Source organism: Vombatus ursinus, unplaced genomic scaffold, assembly GCF_900497805.2.
Source record: "Vombatus ursinus unplaced genomic scaffold, bare-nosed wombat genome assembly UNPS02000749.1, whole genome shotgun sequence".
Lineage (NCBI taxonomy): Eukaryota > Metazoa > Chordata > Mammalia > Diprotodontia > Vombatidae > Vombatus > Vombatus ursinus.
This window is the reverse complement of record NW_020940527.1, coordinates 24977473-24996580: the sequence shown is the minus strand read 5'-3', so window position 1 is coordinate 24996580 and position 19108 is coordinate 24977473. Positions and strand designations below refer to the sequence as shown.

Sequence of the window (19108 nt, the reverse complement as noted above, 5' to 3'; positions counted from 1 at the left end):
TGTTCCATGATTTGCAGTCCCATAGTGCCATTGGAAGACTATTAGTGTTAAAAATAGGAGGGTTTATGTCAGGGAGTAGCTTGGGATCACTGAAAGCACCATTTAGTTTCCCAAATGCAATCTAGCCCATTCTCTTTCTTCTCTTCAATTCCCAGCCCAGTTCGTTGTATATTTGTAGCACCTGTCAAAGACATACGTACTAATGGGCTAACTCAGTGGAAAACTGCTTGTCACAATCTGGACAAACGCATTTTTGATTTGTTTGGTTTTTCCTGGGTGGATTGTTAGACTCTTTTCTTTTACCTGTCTGTGAGTCTCATTGAGGAATACCTAAAGTGCTCTGGGGCTAAATGCAGTTAGAACAATGTTATCCATAAAAAAGAGCATCTGGAATTTGTATACCAGTCAGGACATCCTCTATGACAGTGGAGGGGGTGGGATGAGGAAAAAGAGGGACCAAGCATTTTTTAAGTGCCTACTGTGTGTCAGGCACTGTGCTAAGTGCTTCAGAAACACTATCTCATTTGATCCTCACAAAAACCCTGAATAGAGAGCCAGGCCTGGTGGAAGACTCATCTTTCTGAGTTCAAATCCATCCTCAGACACTTACTATCTGTGTGACCCTGGACAAGTCACTTCACCCTGTTTGCTTCAGTTTCCTCATCTGTAAAATGAGCTAGAGAATTAAATGGCAAACCACTCCAGTGTCTTTGCCAAATAAACTCCAAAATGGGGTTTTCACAAAAAGGCAGGCATTGACTGAAATGACTCAACAACAACAAAAAAGAAGCCCAAGAACTAGGTGCTATTATTATCCCCATTTTACAGTTGAGGAAATTAAGGTAGAGGTTAAGGGACTTGCCCAGGGTCATATAGCTAGCAAGTGTCTGAAACTATATTTGAACTCAGGTCTTTCTGACTCCCAGTTCAGCACTCCATTCACCATACTACCTCTAATAGAGAACCCCTGTGGTGAACATACATATTTTTAGAGATGGAGAGGATCTTAGCTATTATTAGAACATTCTCCTTAAGATTTTAAGAGTAGGCATGTGAGTCAGTAGTTGCTTATGTTTTCTCAATCAATATAAAAGAGCTGGAACCCAAGTCAGGAAGACCTGGATTCAAGTTTCAACTCTGACAAATACTGGCTTCATGACTTTGGGCAAGTCACTTAACCTCTCATTGCCTAAGGTGATTCTCAAAAACTACAAAACCTAAAAGCATCAGTTTCAGAATAGTTGTTCGTTTGTTTTGGTAGAGGGAGTCCCCTTATTTGGGAGCTGCTGGGAGCAATGAAATCATTTCCACGAAGTGCTACTCTGGTGTGTCCTCATGAGGTTGAAGTGACCCTGAGTTCTTAAGATCTCTGCCAATGGAACACAAGCTCCAGCAAGTTGTACCAATATGGAAAGTCTGAGTTTGGTACACGCAACATACCACTTTCTGAGACACAGCCTAGCCAAGTACAAAGGCTCATCCCCAGGAGGCTGGCCACTGGATGATAGATTCTTTGGTTATGAAATAAAACAGGATGCAAATGACCCTGGTGGGCTCCTCCAACTTCAGCAGTGCTTGTAACATAAAAGGAGGCAAGGAATACCAGGAAATAGCATAATTTTTAAGAGAGTCTATACATATTAGCTATTACTGCTCTAAATAGGAAATCCTTGTCCAATGACCAAAGAATGGACACACTACCAGAGGAAATGAACCATACATCTATCTTGACATTTTAACTATAAAGAAAACCAGAAAACAAAAATAAGTTACGGCCAAATGGAAGGAGGGTTTATAATGGATTTCCTTTGGAGAAGTAAATAGAGGGCCAGATTATCACTGTTTCCTAAGGATGGCTAACTGAAGATAATTCATTATATATACATTTAAAAACCACAATGAGGAAATCAAGAAGTCTAGAAACTATCTTAGTCAGAAACTATACTTCTTGCCAAGAAGAGACATTTAGCAGCCAAAGGCAATACCAGACTAGAATGAATATACTATGCTGGAGGATATGACAGAAAAATAGGTACACTAATAAACTATTGGTAGAGAAGTGAACTAGTCTAACCATTCTGGAGAAAAATTTTAAATTGTGCCCCAAAGGCTATAAAATTGTGCATACTCTTTTACCCAGCAATACAACTAGTAGGTCTATGTCCCAAAGACAGCAAAAGAAAAGTAAAAGGACCTGTGTGTACTAAAATATTTATAGCAGCTCTTTTTGTGGTGGCAAAGAATTAGAAATTAAGGGGATGCTCATCAATTGGGGAATGGCTGAACAAGTTGTGGTATATGATTGTGATGGAATACTGTTGTGCTGTGGGAAATGACAAGGGGGGTGATTTCAGAAAAACATGGCAAGACTGATACAAAGTGAACTGAGAAGAACTGGGGGATTGTTGTACACAATAACAGTAATGTAATTATGATCAGCTGTGGAAGACTTGATTACTCAGATCAACACAACGATCTAAGAAAATTTCAAAGAACTCCTGATGAAAAATGCTAACCTCTCCAGACAGAGAATTGATGAAACTCTGAATGCAAACTGAAGTATTATTTTCTCACTTGATTTTTTTTTCTTTTTTTGAAATATGGCTAATACGGAAATATGTTTCACATGATTTTACATGTATAATTAATATAATATAATTAATATTAATATAATTAATATAAATAATATTGTTTGCCATTTCAGTGGGTAGGGAATAGGGTGTGAGGGAGGGAGAGAATTTGGAACTCAAAATTGAAAAAGAAAAGAATAATAAAATAAATTAAAAACTTTAAAAAAGAATGAATATACTCATTTGTAAACTTTTACACATTTGCAGAAAGGCTGATGAGGAACTCAATGAATAAAGCCAGAGTATTTAAGTACGATACTAGGAGAAGGACAGTAAAAAGATGAAAAACAAAAAATCTGCCCAGATTACTATATCAAACTCTTCTCTCCATGAATGATAGTAGAACCGCCACATATGGACTCTAACATTACACTCTGTATTATGTTGTATATCTAAAGAAGTACAAGTGGCACTAAAGAAAATTAAGACAGAAAGAGCAACTGGATTAGACCAAATAGACAGAGTAAGAGTCAATGCTGGAAGAGAGATGATTTGGAGGATATTGAGGGATCAATCCTAAGCCACCCAAAAGAGGTGGGAAAGGTTGTTGTTCTTTGTGCCTGAAGAGGACCAAAATGACCTCAGGGTCAAGGAACAGTTTGTCCAACTGTAGCTGATCAGACCAGTATGAGCTTGGAAGGCTCTGCCATAGGTTGGGCACAAATAGTCTGTACGAACACGTAGAGTGGAGCTGTCTCTAAATTTGTACATCTTACATTTCTTTTGAGCTACCACAGTTCTGTTCTACTCAGAGAGCATAGTGCCCCACGTCTCACAATTGATTCCAAAGTTCTTCAGAGAGACCTTGAGAGTGTCCTTGTATTGCTTCTTCTGACCTCCATGTGAGTGTTTGCTTTGTGTGAGTTCTCCATAAAATGGCCTTTTAGGCAAAGGTACACCTGGCATTTAAACACTGTGGCTAGCCCATCAGAGTTGCGCTTTCTGCAATAGAGTTTGAATGCTTGGCAGTTCAGCTCGAGAGAAGACCTCAGTGTTCAGTACCTTTGTCCAGTACGTTATCTTGCCAGGTGATCTTCAGAATCTTCCTAAGACAATTCAAATACTTGGAAAAAATTGAGGATATTATTAATATCCAAAAAGGTGACAGAAAAAAATCAACAATTAACTTATGAGCCTACTTTCCCATTTCTACAAAATCTTTGCAAGAATAATCTATTATCTATCTATCTATCTATCTATCTATCTATCTATCCAGATATGTTTGTCTATGAATCATCGATTAAGGCAATGAGAAGGGGACAGGCAGGTTTTTGCAAACCATGTTTTACAGCAGAACACATATTTTGAGTTACGTAATTAACTTCAAAGGTTCAGAGAATATAAGATTCCACTTCCCTTTCTAAGTCTCATCTCTTGGGGAAGAAATGATTGGTTTGGGCTATTGTGGATCAATAGGCATGCATTGTATGACTCTGACTATTGTGGATCAGAACCAATCCTTTGTGCTTGGCCCATTAGAAAAAAGAGGATCAATTATAGGATCAGCCTTTCTGTCCCTTTTCCTTTTTGGAAAGATCTTGAGAATGCTGAATGTAGATCACAGACCAGTGACCTGAAGGTGGGCTTTGGTTCTTGGGAAGCATCTGCACATAAGGACAGTTTTCCAGAGATCACTATCTCCTCCCTCCAGCCCCCCACCACTGATCTAGAGATGGAAGCCTCTTTACTCAAAAGATGGCAGTATCTGGGGTGTTGATGGGGTACTGATTGCTTCTGTACCCCATGTTTTTGAACTCTGAATGTTTATACCCAGCCTTAGTGAGAAGATGCATTTCATGGCTAATACTGAGTTCCTTGGGAGTTCAGAAAGCCAGCCTTTGACTGAGAGAAGGGGAAATTTCTGGGCGGCACTAACCTCTTAGAGAAGAGGATCATGTATGAGGCTCTGAAGTCCAGCAGATCAACAAGGAAATGAACTATATACAGAAGAGAAAAAATTTACCTTACTACTATGAGGTATTCAAATAGTGCAGATATGATGGTAAGGGGGTTGTTTGTCCCTCCAAAAATCCCAATTTCACTTTCTTTCCAGGGTGAATGCAAGCACTTAGGCCAGTATTCATCCCTGGGGTGAAGCTGGGAACTACTTGTGAGGGTGTTTGTGTCTGTGAGGGTTGCCTTTCTAGAACCCCAAGTTTATTTTCTTTCTAAAGAGAGCATCACAGGGTGGTGCTATAAATCTGGAGGACTATAAGGCCTTGGCAAAGAAGGAGAAAATCACTGGAGAGGGAAGAGAAGAGCACTGATTATTTAGGAGCCCTTTATGTCTATATCTACAGGGCCTTTATATGTGGGGTGAAATTTTCTGTGGGGTGAAATTCTGTGGCACAGTGAATAGAGGACTGAGTCTAGAATCCACAGAACTTGAGTTCAAATCTGACCTTAGACACTTACTAGCTATGTGATCCTGGGCAAGTTACTTCACCCTGTTTGCCTCAGTTTTCTCATCTTTAAAATGAGCTGGAGAAGGAAATGGCAAACCACTCCAGTATCTTTGCCAAGAAAACCCTAAATGGGGTCACAGAGGGTCGGACGTGACCAAAAACAATTGAACATGTGCCTGATTTTACCTTGGGTGCTTATATAGGAGCTGGAGACCCTTTTACCTACATCTTGGAACATCTAGAGACAAGCTCTTTTTGAATTATATTCTAAGATTTCCTTCCAAAAAACGCTAGGTAGGTATAAAATGAGTCAAAGAAATAAGATTTGGGGAGAGGTAACCCCCAACATTGAAAGTGATCCTTGTAAGCCCAGAGCCTTAGGTGCTGATCCACGGGTTACTCAAATGGATCAGTGATCTCACCAATTTGGAAGTCCCCTCCACTGACACAAATCAAAACCCATCCATGGCTACCCTTCCTGAGCAGATTTTAATCTCCTATGAGTTTACCACTCTTTATGAGGGGATCCACCTCAAAATACAAGATAGAGGCTTTCCTCATTTTCCCCTGACATCTTGAGGACCCCGGTGGAGCACTTGAGTAGACTACCTGGCACTTCTTGCCCTTTCCACAAGATCTGACTAACCCATCTTTTCTTATCATACATTTTTCTAATCTCATAGTTTATTCCTCTTCTTGCTCACAGCCATCATATGCCAACCCATTGCCCTTTGCATGAGATTAATTTTCAGTTCTTCAGTGGCTCCTGTGTTTCATATCTCCCAGTCATAAACATTAGTAGAATATCAGTATTAAAAATACCTTCATTGCTAGAAAAAAATTGGAATTACTAAAGGAGCATTTCAATTTCCTGAAGACAATCCAATAAACTTTCTTTTTTCTATTCAACTCTAGGCTCAATTCATTATCTCTTTGTATGATTTGTCTCAGATATACATAGACACATATATAACACAGACATGTTTGTGTATATATATACAAATACATCTTTGTAGATAGATAGATAGGTAGTTAGATAGATGATAGATAGATAGATAGATAGATAGATAGACAGATGAAAAAGTCCTGTAGGAAATCCATCTAAATGGCATGTCATAATCTGGACAATAGACATTCTTCATCTACTTTGTTTTCCCCATGTAGTTACTCAAATCAAACTCTTTTTTCTTGTTTCTGATGTATAAGACGCTTCACAGTTTTCCAGGGTTTTGATACAACCAGCACGATATCATCTGCAGGCAGAAGCTTTTGGAGGACCTTACCATCTACCTCTTTAACTTGGTATATATGCTATCTGTCTTTCATCACAGTGATAAACACCTTTGGCAAGTTTTATGCCTCACCTGATACTTAAAATAGAGGGTGGTTGAACAAGGTTACATCTTTCGTGGAATCTTGAATGATTTTGATGTATGGATAGGAGACACTTGCTAGAAGGGACCCTTCAAGGCAGTGTTTCATAATCATACATTTTTATAATCAACAAACAATAAGCATGATTGGATTTTGTATTCTCTACATATTTTTATCCATTGTGTTAAGGGAAAGATGTGACCCACTGTGGAATATCACTTACAAAAGCCTTTCTTTTCCCTGCCAATGCCCCCATGTATCAAGGAGGTCATCAATGTGTGTTTAGCTGATTCAAATGTAGCCCCAGCTTTTGTCACACCCACAAAAGGCAAAGAGACTTGTGGGGAATTGAACTAGTACCCAGACTCCCAAGGTCTTCCTAGATTTATGGGTAGCAGGAAGAAGAGGTAGAAAGCAATCACAAATGGGGAGATACTATTGGGAACAGCTGCTGAAAGATAAGCCATGAGAACTTGCTAACATGAAGAAGTGCCATGTCTGGGAGAAGAAGTCCAGATCACGGTTCGTGGGACAGGACTGATCCTGTGTGGCCAGTCTCTAATGAGAAGAGCCAGGAATATGCAGCTGGGGAGAGAGACAGAGAGAAGGGAAAGGGGGGAGGGGAGAGAGAGAGAGAGACAGAGAGAGAGAGAGAGAGAGACAGAGAGAGAGAGAGAGACAGAGAGAGAGAGAGAGAGAGAGAGAGAGAGAGAAAGAGAGAAAGAAAGAAAGAGAGATTTCCCTGGCTTAATAACAAGTGGTCATTCCCTTCCCTTCTCTCCCAAGAGACAGTAACACCCTCTATCTCTTAGAGAATACCACTTCTCCCCATTCCAGCTACTGGTTAAAGCAGCTGATTGTGTACAAACTTGCTTATTTCTTATCCAATTTAGATTTTATTTACCTACCATGAAAAATACTGGGCCATGATTCTGACTATGTTTGAGTAATATTTGTAGCTTGGAGAGGCTTCCCCTTTCTCAGGGAGCTTGGAAGGTATGTTTGCTCAGAAATGGGAGCTGAGCTGGGGCCCAGAACCAGATAATTTGAAAGAATAAAAAGAGTATTAGTTTTGTTTGTTTTTTTTTAATGTGCAAAGTCACTCAGGACCCATAAAGAAATACCATTGGGAAATGTGAAAAAAGCTACAGCATAGGCTGAGTAAGGCAGGTAGCCATTTTTCTCCTTCCCCTAGAGGACAGAATGCATGCATTTTGAAAGTAAAGTCATGCCCCAGAAGAGGAGTGAGTTGCTAAGGAAAACCTCAGCAGAGGGAGTGGGGAATAAGTTCCCCTAACATGCTCAGAAAGGTTCTCTGTCTGAGCGATTGATCACTTGACCTCCCTTGCTCAAAATGTTGCCTAGTGGTCATATCCATAACATTTTATATACAGATGGAGAAGTAGGCATATAAAATAGGAGCTGGGTGGCACAGTGAATAGAGCACTGGACCTCAAGTCAGGAAGACCTGAGTTCTAATCTGGCCTTACACACTTCCTATTTGTGTGACCACGGGGAAGTTGTTTAATCTTAATTTCTTTATAAATAAAATGGGAATGAAAATAGTACCTACCTCTTGAGGTAGATGTAAGGATAACAAGAGGCAGCTAGGTGGCCTCATAGTGCACAGACTGCTGGGTCTGGAGTTCAGGAAGATGAGTCTTCCTGAGTTCAAATTTGACCTTAGGCACTTACTAGTTGTGTGACCCTGGGCAAATCACTTAACCCTATTTACCTCAGTTCTCTCATCTGTAAAATGAGCTGGAGAAGGAAATGGCAAACCACTCCAGTATTTTTGCCCAAAAAAACCCCCAAACCCCAAATGGGGTCACAAAGAGTCAGGCACAACTGATAAATAACAGAACAACAAAGGATAAAATGAGATAATATTTGCAGAGAACTTTGCAGCCTTCAAGTGCAATATGAATGCTGGCTGTTATCATTACTGCCGTTATTGCTGATGATGTTCTGTTCATCACTTTCTCACATATTGTTTTTTTCTGTTAGATTTTGTACTTTCTTCTCCAATCGGTCAACTGTATTTTTAAGGGATTTATCTTCTTCAGTGTACTTTTTTCCAATTGGCCAATTGTACTTTTAAAGGCGTCCTCTACCTCTCTTATTTGACTTTTAAAATCCTTCTTGAGTTCTTCTAAGAAGGCTATTTGGGCTTCAGACCAATTCATATTCCCTTTTGATGTTGCAGATTTGGGTTTGATGACAGTGTTGTCCTCTTCAGAATTTCTGTCTTGATCTTCACTCTTCTCATAATAAGAATCTATCGTATGTTTCTTTTTACTCATGGTGTTTCTTTATTCCCTGGCCTTTACAGAGATTAAGCTCTCCTGCTGGGGAGCAGAGGGCACTGACCCAAGCTTCTTGTGTTGGGAGCCTAGGTCTTGGTCACTGGCTTTGGGAGCTGGGGCCTCTTATGGTGGCAATTGGAGGCTGTAGGGTTCCGGCAGCTTATCTGGTGTTGGGCTGGAATCAGCAAGGCTGAGACTTGCAGGTAAATCTAGGTTGCCTGCTTTTCCTTTCCTTTAACTTTGTTTAGCTTCTTTTAGATAAGTGCTGCCAGGTGTTTCTCTGCCTGGGGCCCCTTGCAATGCTGCCTCCCTTATTTCTGTCGAGGCACTGGGAGACTTCTTTGCTATAGAATGCCGAGGCACCTGGTGGTTTTCTGAGCTGGTTTCCACCAGTTCCCCCACCCTCACTGAGGCACTCGGAGGTATAGCTGTTGGTGTTTGCCTGCTCGACCACCTGGGCTTCGGGATCTCCTCCTGATTAGCAATTGGAGGCTGTAGGGTTCTGACAGCTTACCTGGTATTGCGCTGGAATCAACAAGGCTGGAACTTTTTGGCACCTCTAGGTTGCTTTCTTCAGCTCCCTTCAGAGGAATGCTGTAGGGTGCTTATCTGCCTGGGGCCCTTTGTAGTGCTGCTTCCCTTATTTTTGCTGAGGCACTGGGAGACCCATTTGCTGTAGAATGTCGAGGCACCAGAATCTCCTCGTGATGTGCTAAAGTGGGTCTTTCCACTAGCTGGCTGGGTGACTGCTGTTTCTTACTACTCCCTTTCCCCAGGGTAAGAGGGGCCTTTCCTGTTAATCCCTCTAGCTACCTGGGCTACTGCACTGCCGCACCCGTCTTTCTTCTGGTTCAGCTGTTCCAGGGTTTTTTCTGGGGTGATGTTTTCTGGGTTTTCATTGATGGGGAGGGTGAGAGCGACTACCTTTTTACCCCGCCATCTTGGCTCCCAGAAGCAGAAGTCTATCTCTTCATCACTTTTTCTTCAGTATTAATGAGGTCTGAGATGTTTTCTAGACCTATAGCATCTTTCCTTCCTTTAGATTTCTTGTGATCGACCTCCTGATTGTGTCACCTCCACCATGGATCTCCTCCACATCACCTCATAAAATAAAGAAAAGCAATAGAGGGGAGAATGGTCCTGAAGAGAGCTAATTAGAGAAGAAATTGCTGTTTTCTTGGTTCCTGAACAAGTTGGAACTCAGTCTAGTGGAAACCACCCTTCCCAGGTATTCCTTAATTAACATACATAGACACAGACACAGACACAGACACACACACACACACACACACACACACACACACACACGCATACACCCTCCTGGTATGAAAGAAGTAGAGGTGCAAAATAAATGAGTGCACCTTGTGGAAGTGGGGAATAGGCTTCAAGCTTCAACTTGAAAAGCTCTGAAAATTGAGGAGCAAAAATGGTGGCCACGTGGACAAGAGGTCAACACCAGATGCAGCCTTTTTTTTGAAAATCCCAGACTGCCTCAAGAGAGACAAACAGGAGCTTCCCAATTTCTTTATTCACTTTCCCCAAGAGGACTAAACACTGACCTACCAGGAGGTTTTGCCATGAGTGCAATGCCCCAAAGTGAAAGCCTTGTTAGATACAAAGAGGTATTACTGCCTAGTCTGAGGAAGATCATACAAGCTGAGGTGATGCCCATTCTGAATGCTTGGATGCTTCATTATTTTGAATATAACCCAGGGCTCAAGCCTAGACATTTGCATAAGACTCTTCGCATTGGCAGAGAGAATGATTACTCCATGGTTTGTGCCTGCATAAGGGGCAATTGGTGAGAACTTGTGAGTGGAGGCTTCTTTTCCCTTTTCTAGTTTTGAGTGAAGAGAGAGGACACACATGGTTCTAGGCTTTCTTCAGGAAGAGGTCCCTGAAGGAAGAGAAAGACTCTGGGAAGAAGCCAAGGAATGAGAGCCTTGAGCATATCCCTATTTCCAACTTGCCACACCAGAGACTTCAGGGAATTTCCCCTTGGGTGAGATCAGAGACTCTGTTTTAATTGTTTTAAGATAACATTCTCCCACAGGGAGAGTTCATTCACTCTGTGTTTTCTAGCTTATGCTAATCTATATAGTTTCTCTATTTCTGTTTGCAATAGACTTGGATAAATGGGGTTTATTGGCTCTGCATCATGTGTGATGGTTTTTGTGTAACTGGCATTTGGTGGAAAGGGGGTCAAACCTTTGGATATAGCTTGGGGCACGCTTTCTCTGATAATGTATAGTGGCTTGAAGGAGACTGATTTGAACCTAAAAATTATTTTCCCTAGATCAGCAATATTTAGGAGGGCAGACAGATATATTTTAAAAAAACATTATTTCTAGAAGATGTTGTAGAACTAAGCATCTTTCACCTGTTTGGTATAGGTGGTTGGAGCATAGACTTGTATTACTATGATGTTGAACATAGAGTATAAAAACTGGTTTGAAGCTTAATACTAAAAAAAGTAAGATCATGGCAACTGGTCTCATCACTTCCTGGCAAACAAAGGGAGAAGAAATGGAAGTAGTGTCAGATTTTATATTCTTGGGCTCAAAGATCACTGCAAGCAGTGACTGAAGCCATGAAATTAGAAGACGCTTGCTCTTTGGAAGGAAAGCTATGGCACCTCTGGGCAACATACTAAACAGCAGAGACATTACCTTGCTGACAAAGTTCCATATATTCAAAGCTATAGTTTTTCCAGTAGTAATGTGTGGTTGTGAGAATTTGACTATAAGGAAAGCTTGAGTGCCACAGAATCAATGCTTTTGAATTGTGATGCTGGAGAAGACTTTTGAGAGTCCCTTGGACAGGAAGAAGATCAAATCAGTCTGTTCACTGGAAGAACAAATACTGAAGCTGAAACTTAAATACTATGGCCACATAGTGAGAAGACAGGACTCATTAGAAAAGACCCTGATGTTGAGGAAGATTGAAGGCAAAAGGAGAAGGGGAAGGCAGGGGGTGAGATGGATAGTGTCATGGAAGCAATGAACGTGAACTTGGACAATTTTTGGGTGCTAGTAGAGGACAGAAGGACCTGGCATATGGTCCATGGAATCACGAAGAGTTGGACACAACTGAATGACTGAACAACAACATAAATATAATTTTCATCTGTTATCCCTTCTCTGAGCACAGCAGAGCAAACCAGTCTCATGGCCCCTTTTGGGAATCAGAATCTCCCTAGGAGAAGGGAACTCTAGATATATCTATCCATACCTTTCTGCAAGCTGAATTTAGAAACATTATGTGGACACACACATGGGTAACAAACACTCTTTACATTAACATTCTGATTCAAGTTTTATTCTATACGTCCTTGACTTAGCGTCAAATCCAGGAAATTTATAGCCAGTGACAAAATTAATGAGGGGAAGGGGGGTTTCCTAGTAGGATTGAGGCTGAACCATGATCTTACTGAGTAATCCACACATACAAACCCAAGACCACCAAGATAAATGTCATCACCCACAAAGGAGTAGAGCCAAGGAGAAAGAGATAGCCAGCCTCTGAGAGTTGATCAGCTGTGAGAGCACCTTCTGTTGTTGGGCAGTACTCATGAGAGATCAGAGAATAAACATTTGATTGACAGATATGATCCTTACCAAAAAAATTAGGGTTTGACACTGATCATAATGTTCCCTATATGTTACCCTTAGAATTCAATTCTAAATATTCATTAAGTGCCAGGTGCAAGGATCATAAAGACAAAAATAAAATAAACTCCTGCCCTCAGGGAGCTTATATTCCAATGTTATCAAAAAATAATGTTTCCAAATCATAGAAGAACATATAACGTAGGATGTCTGGGCTCGAAAGGGCTGTAAAAATCATCTAGGGTAGAGAAAAGGGTTCTTCTCCAACCTAGGACCCAAATAACTTGAACATGTAATAATTTTAGCAAATTCTTTAGGTAATCTACCTTTTCATACATACAGGAAATAGTGATGATAATATGCAAATCACCTAAGTTCTTCTGTTTATTATGAAACTAGTTCAGCAGCTTTGCCTGAAAAAAGATTAAAATTATGAGGTAAGACTTAAGCCCCATCATCCAGGTTTGCACTTTACAGATTAATACCCTTATGCCTGCCTTTCATGTTTATTCCTTTGTCATAGGACTGCCCTCTGCAGCTGTTGATAGTTAATCCATGATTCTCTAAAATAGATGCTAATAAATTGACTGGAGCCTCTCCCATTGTGTCCTTCACCCCTGGAAAGCACAATTATATTTCTTGGACTGTGTACCTTGGTTTCTCTTGATCATCAATCTATCTGAGTATTATTGAAGTCGGCTCTTCATGAGACACATCTGGACGACAATCCATTTGTTCACTGGAAGATTTAGTAGTTTTAACTTGCTCAGGTAATTCCTTCACAGCTGTTCTCACCACAATTCAATTCAACAATCCAACAGGAATTTATGAAAGTACCTGCTATGAACAAGGTCCCTATGTGCCAGGAATACAAAGATGAAGAAGAACACGGTCCCTGTCCTCACAAAGCTTACAACTGAATGGGGGCTGGGGGCAAGGGGAGGGGGAAGGATGAAGGTAGTATCCAAATAAGTAGGATTGAGCAGAATGTGCTGAATGCTATGACGAGATGCAAAGAACTATGAGAAAAACTATGGGAAATCTGAAGCAAGAGAGAAGACTTTTGAGGGTAGGGGGAAGAGTGGCACTCAGGGAAGGCTTCATGTAGGAGGAGAGCCTGAGCCTTTTAGTAAGTTCAATAGACAGAGAAAATAATAATAATAATACTGGCTCGCATTTCTACAGCTTTAAAAGGTTTATAAAGTGTTTTAGAGATGTTATCTAATTTGAACCTCAAAATGACCTTTTGAGGTAAATGCTATTATTTTCTCCATTTTACAGATGAGGAAACTGAGGCTCAGAGAGGTAAAGAAATTTGCTCAGGGTCAACCAACTAATAAGTTTCTTTGTGGGGGAGGTGGGGGGGGTTCAAATCCAGATCTTCCTGAATTCCTGAATTCTATCCATTAGGGTTAGAATGGGAAAATGCCTAGAAGCAGGAGAGGGCAAGATGAGATTGGGGAGGAGACAGAAGGTTTGTTTGACTGGAACATATCATATATGGTGGGGGGGGAAGTAAAATAAGCAAGCAAGGTAAATTGGAGCTAGATTGTATTTTTCCACATTGGACAATAAGTAACAAGGCTGAGAACAAGGGAGCAGGAAGTAGGTACAGTGACTAAAGGGAAAGAGTTGGGGGTGGGGCAGAACTATAACAAGCTAATTTTGCCGCCAAGGCAAGAAGGTAAAATTGAGTCCCCTCCCCAACCCCACCTTCCTGGCAAGGCATCCTTGGGATAGTCAATGTGAATTTTTTGTATTTTCATCATCCTCCAGGTTTATGCACCCAAGGAAAGTGCCTTGCTTACCTCTTCCTTGTTATACCTCTGGTCTTTTCTCTCTTATAGATAGGGGGATAAATGGTGATTCTTATGGCATAGGGTTGAGTGGGGGAATGGGAAGGAAAATTGTTTTCCCCAAACAGAAACTCCCAGGGAGACAAGCCTCATAGTTTTGTGGTTGTTGCCATATTCCCCCTACATAGCGATGGATCCCAGAAACATGAGCTCACAGCTCATGAGCCATGTGTCCTCGCCTGAGGGGAAGAAGAAACAGATATAGTCCAGGTTTCTCTTTTCAGGGTTTATAGAGAAAAAAACTTTCCAGATCCTTCTTGCCTAAGTCCCTTCACTTCCTTCTATCCATAATTCCCTCCCACTTATTCAGCTTTTGGGACTACCTCCCTCCCTTTCTGGGTTCTTCCTCCCTCTCCCCAACACCTTGCCCCCCTCCCTACCCCTCCCCACTATCACTCAAAGACTTTTCCCTATCAGCATCTCCTCCTCTAGTCATTCATTCCCATCTCGTATCTTCTTTTTCTGGGTATAATGTCAGTTATCAACAAAGACAAGTGATAATACAGGAACAATCGGGGGCCATTTTCTTTAGGAGACCTTGTAAACTCACTCGTAGGACACTCAGCATTGCCCCCCCCCCAAAAAAAAACCAATATCTGAAAACAGTTCTAAGCCTACTTAAGAGCTATGAGTTTAGAGTCAAATTTCAACAAATATTAATGGAATGGAGATTAGTGAATGATACAGTTACACTAAAAAGATGGCTAAAGGTGACCCAAAGGAACCCCAAAGGCAAAATGTCTGCTTATGTCTTCTTTGTAAAAAAAAAAAAATGCCGTGAAGAACATAAGAAAAAAAATCTTGAAGTTCCTCTCAATTTTGCAGAATTTTCAAAGAACTGTTCAGAAAGATGAAAGAATACGTCTGGGAAGGAAAAATCCAAATCTGATGAAATGGCAAAGGCTGATAAGTTGCAGTTTGACAGGGAGGTGAAGGATTATGGACCAGCTAAAGGAGTGGGGAAAAAGATCTGAATGCTCCCAAATGGCCACATCTGGTTTCTTCTAAATTCTTCCAAAATTCTTCAGAATTTTGCCCAAGATAAAAACTACAAACCCTGGGATATCCACTAGGGGTATAGCAATAAATAAATAAAAATTAAAAATTGGTGAGTAATAACGAAATGCAGCAATATAACAATAAGGCAGCAAAACTGAAGGAAAAATATGAAAAAGATGTTGCTGATTATAAGTCTAAAGGAAAGTTTGATAATACAAAGAGAACAGCTTAAGCTTCCTGGAAAAAGGTGGAGGAGGGAGAAGAGGAAGATGAAGAGGAAGATGATGATGATGGTGAATAATATATAATATTTGTCTTAAATGCCATAGATCGGGGAAATACTAAGCACCTTTATTGATACGGTGTCTACTACATTTGTAGCATTTAATTTTTGAAATAGAAAACAGATGGTCTAACCATTTTACCTGGTTTTTGTGACATGCATATAGATATTATGAGCACCTTGAAACTGTATCAAAAGTGTACATATTTCCAAACATTTTAAAAAGGAAAAGGAAATTTAGTGTTTTCCTCTCTGTGTGTACTTTGCTGTTGCTATAACTAAGTATTTTAAAAGTTATGGGCTTTTATATGTGATAATTACGGTTATTGGTTAGAAATCCCAGGTTGCAACTTAATCTCTGTATACCTGGAGGAGAGAAAGTATGTACATATTTCTACACACCCATATAAATGTATACCCACATGTAAGTAGACGCACATATGTATGTGTACGTGTGTTTATATGTATTAGACAAATTCTTATAAATATTTGAAATTATGACATCTTAAAAAGGGAAAATTATTATGGATCTTTCATAAGGTGCCATGGCCCAAAGCATGTACTGTTAGCGTAGCACTATATGATTGTCCATCTACCTTAAAGTTGCCATTTGGTATATAGTGAAAAGGGCAGCTAGGTGGTACAGTGGATAGAGTGTCAGAGAGTCAGGAAGACATCTTCCTGAGTTCAAATCTGGCCTCAGATACTTCCTAGCTGTGTGACACTGGCCAAATCACTTCACCCTGTTCTCAGTTTCCTTATCTGTAAAATGAGCTGGAGAAGGAAATGGCAAACAACTTCTGTATCTTTGCCAAGAAAACCCCAAATGGGGTCATGAAGAGAAGGACATGACTGAAAAACAACTAAACAACAACATATAGCAAAATGGCAGTCTGCCGCCATTCTTAGATGTGGCAAGGGGGTAGGGTTTCAGCTGGCATGAAAAGTGGTTTGTTGGTTGTGGTTGTTAACTGATGTCATTTTTACAGGGCAGGTAGGTGGAATAGTGGATAGAGCACCCGCCCTGGAGTCAGGAGGACCTGAGCTCAAGCTGTGTGACTCTGGGTAAGTCACTTAACCCCAAATGCCTCACAAAAAAACAAACAAAAAAAGTTGTCATTTTTAAATAGAAACTTTTTTTTTTTTGAAAACTGAAAGGGACAGTACGGCAATAGAAGTTCAAACACATTCTGTACCTGATACTTGAAACATTTTGTTGACTTTTTTTGTGTTCAGAATACTAAAATATTTTCTAAACTAAATAAACAGTTGTAACATTAAAAAAATCTATGGAGTATCTACTCTATAGATGCTGGGGATACAGTGATAAAAATAACAGTTCTTGCCCTAAAAAGCCTCTGCTGAAGTGGGTAAGAAGGAAATGACATGGAGACCTTGATACTTTGATGGACTTTTCACGAATCCTATCAATATGAGTACTCCCTCCAATGGCACAGTCTACAAGACTTTGACTTCTTGTCTTTCTTCCTCCTAAACCAAATTTTCCAACATTCTGTCACCTGGGCGCCCCTTCAACGTACCCTGACTTAAGGTTCTTTGGGGTTACAATTTATTCAAATACACAGCTCATGAGCCACCATCCAACATTCCCTTTTGCCAGATCAAACCATATTACACATGAATTCGAAGCAAAGGGCATTCTAATGAAATATATTACAAGGTAAACAACAAGGAAAGAATCCCTCAGTTTCCAAGCTGTAAATGGAACCTAAAAAGTTTATGCTCCCAGAGTTGTGTCCCAAGTGGAACTCTAATCTGCCTCAGAAAACTGCTGCTAGGCTACTTCTCTGCTGAGCTACTGCCACCTGCCCCTTTGCTGTTACTAGGCTGCATCTTCCCTAAAAGGAGTATTTACAGTTTGGCAGCTAAACTGTAAACCTAAACAGAAGTTCCCAAACTTATTTGGCCTACTGCCTCCTTTTCAAAAAATTACTCAGTGCACTCCTGGAAATCTACTTTCTTTAACCCTTTAACATTTTTAAAAATTTGCATCATATCAAAAAATATACAATATCTTTTAAAATATCGCATCTTAAATTTATTTAATTATTCTAAATTTGTAGGGTCTTTTCCTGCATTGACATTTTGTTGATACAACGTGTCATATAACTGTACAGTATCTAACTGCAAACAAGTCATTACATGCAAATATTCCTGCGGATGCATGCTAGACTTCCCAATAATGGTGACATGCTTGCTTGCCAACACTTGCTTGTTAAGACCTGTCAGTGGACTTGACCACTAATTGGTTGTAACTTGCATTTTGTGTGTTTATTTGGAAAATAATGTGATCACTATGACTATAACTCTGTTAGATAACAGATAAAATGTGTGTGAACTTCTTTTTCAAAATTCTCTTCTCTTCTTTCCTTATACTTTCACTGCCCCCTTATTTTCATTCAATGCCCCCAAATTGTACCCAAGGCCACTACCGCCCCCTTGGATCATTCCAGCACCTTCCCACCCCCAGGGTGGTATCACCCACTTTGGGAACCTATGAACTTTAGCCCATGCCTCAGGCTCTTTGTGAATCAGGTCTACAGCTATATCTAGTCAGCAAAGTAAAGAATCCTTTAGGTCAAGTGTCTTTTTAAAAAAATAGATTAGAAATCACTACCACCATTTTTGGGGGGTGAAGAAATTTCTTTCAACTCTCATAGTTTCCCAAATTGAATAATGAAAAGTTACCCGGGAGCTTCATTAAGCAACACAAAAGGGGTGGAAGTGACACTGATAACCTTTCCCTTGAATTCCTACTGTTACACTGAGATTGCTGCTCCCTTTAAATCATATTTCATTATCCTCCCTTTGCACTGAATTGCAACCATCCCTTGCATTAAAGTTGCCAAAGTATATGTTCATTTAATTAGGAGAGTCTTGTCAAGTTTTTCATATAATTTGTCTTGTTCATCCTCTTCAATATTTGTGCATAAGCTACAATTATCTTCATGTAGTCTTTTTACAAAAGCTCATTATGACCTTTGTCTATCATGAGATGGCCAAATGTCTAAGAAAAGATATTTCTTCTTGCTTTTGCACTCACTAAAAATGAACTAACTCCACTATCAACCAATCTTTTCATTTAGGTTCTCCAGAGAGGAGAACTAAACCTTTCCATTTGTTATAACTTTTTTTTTTGTTTCATCTGTAGTGAGAATTTCAAGATTGATATGACTCAGTTCCTCCAGTAATATGCCTGCTCATCAGTCACTAGACAAGGACCACAAATTCAGAGTACCAGCAGCTAATGTTTATAGGCAATCTAAAAATTACGTGGTCCTTTAGTACATTCTGTCCCCATCCCTACAGAAGTATACAGGCCTTTCTGCATTTTACTTTTTCTCATGAATTACCATGACCATGTAATTCATCACCTAGTAGTCGACTTAGTAGGGATGAGTCTCTCCATCCTGACTAAGTTGGCTCTCAGAAAGCAGATGTCTACTGAAGTTGAAACCATACACGTGTACATGGATAACTATAAAACAAGGTGGTGAAGGGGGCAAAAGCATGCTCTGGAACAATGCAAGGCAGGAAAGGACATTTCCAGCTGGGAGGAATTAGGAAAGGCTTAATGAAGGAGGTGGGCATCTAAGCTGAGCCTTGATGGAAGAGAAGGATTTTGA

General features: G+C 40.2%; 1 pseudogene; it reads left to right on the top strand.

Annotated features, from left to right (window-relative positions):
• Nucleotides 1–14879: 14879 nt before the first annotated feature.
• LOC114039844 lies at nucleotides 14880–15479 on the top strand (annotated as a pseudogene).
• Nucleotides 15480–19108: the final 3629 nt, after the last annotated feature.